Source organism: Pseudonaja textilis, chromosome 5 (genome assembly GCF_049901715.1).
Source record: "Pseudonaja textilis isolate UNSWEBS1 chromosome 5, rPseTex1.2, whole genome shotgun sequence".
Classification (NCBI taxonomy): domain Eukaryota; kingdom Metazoa; phylum Chordata; class Lepidosauria; order Squamata; family Elapidae; genus Pseudonaja; species Pseudonaja textilis.
The window spans coordinates 65826560-65828227 of record NC_141994.1 but is presented as its reverse complement, the minus strand read 5'-3'; positions in this window follow the sequence as shown (position 1 = coordinate 65828227).

The following is a 1668-nucleotide window of genomic DNA, read 5'->3' as shown; positions in this document are numbered from 1 at the left end:
GGCTGGGCAACGTCAGTACTCCCGTATTCCCCACTGGGAGAGGAATTGCAACTATGGGACGCCGTGAGGGTCATATAGTCCCACTTAGCGTTTCCACTTTGTGCCAGGGGGCGTGGCCTAGGTGTGAGAGAGGCGACTTTCCACTGCCACCTAGCGTTCAAAATACATCGTCTATTTATGGAGCCAAACTTAACAAAGGATACTAAGCTCGTAGCGGGTTTGTTCTTGGATGGGAGACCACTCGGAAATCTTCAGTGATAACTACATCGGGAGACAGCCCTGGAAGACTATTGTGCCCAATGGCCTCCTTAATTCTACCAAGGAAGCCATACAGACATGTTTATGAAGTCACTAAGAGTTGAGTTTGACTGCAGGGTAACAGAATAAAAGGGTTGGAAGGGATCTTGGAGGTCTTCTAGTCCAACCCTCTGCTAAAGCAGGAGTACATATCATTTCAGACAATTGGTTGTCCAACCTCTTAAAAACTAGCAGCGGTGTGGAGCACTCACAACTTCTGAAGGCAAGCCATTCAACATTAATTGTCTCACTATCAGGAAATTTCTCCTTGTTTTTAGGTTGGTCCTTTCCTTGATTGTTCTGCCTTCAGATGCTTTGGAAAATAAGTTTCCTCCCCCTTCTTTGTGGCAGCCCCTGAGATATTGGAACACTGCTATCATGTCACCCCTGGTCCTTCTTTTCATTAAACTAGACATACCCAGTTCCTGTAACTGTTCGTTGTATGTTTTAGCTTTCAGTCCCCTAATCATTTTTGTTGCTCTTCTCTGCACTCTTTCTAAAGTTTCAACATCATCTTTATATCACGGCGACCAAAACTGGATGCAGTATTCCAAGTGTAGTCTTACCAAGGCATTATAAAGTGGTTTTAACACTTCACATGATCAAGGGATTCTGAGCACGCTGTGAAAACCTAAATTTAAGCGCCTCAAGATGTTTTATAAACACTGTCAGATCTATCTTATCATAATTTAGGTCTCCCTCCAATTTTATCCTTGCAACAGCCTTATGCGTTACTGCAGGTTAGCCTGAAAAGTAGTTATTGGCACAAGGCAGTAAGCTGTGGTTTGTTGACCAAAGTTGGTTAGCTTCACCCAACATGTTAAGGTATTATAATTTACAACTTCATTGGATGGCTTTGGGTAAAGTGCATTTAAGCAAACAAAACGTGTTTGTTTTTTACATATCATCAAGCAAGCTTTGTTGATGGAATGGGGAATATTTAATTCTGGGACTCTCTAATCTTATTTTATCTAGGCTGCTAAACCCAAGGGATCCACCAGATGGCAGAAGGGAGTTAGACTTTCTCTTCCTCTTTACTGCCATCCTGTGGCCACCTGAAGTTTTGCAGCCTAGTATCTGGTGCTTGTGATAAAAGCCTCAGTCAAATTCTTACTTCTGATATTTTCTGATTAGTATGAAAAGGACTCTCCACTTTTCATACATTTTTGAATCTCTCTTCTTACTTAGCTTCAAAATCTGCAGCATGGTGGGTTTAGTGTGGACAAACTACAGGAGCCTGTTCCCAAAATGTCTACCCTGTGATGTTTTAGAGTTAATTTTGGCAAGATTTAGCCACTTTGGACGAGTGATTACAGCACCAGGCTAGAAATCAGAAAACTGTGGGTTGTAATCTCACTTTAGGCACAAATG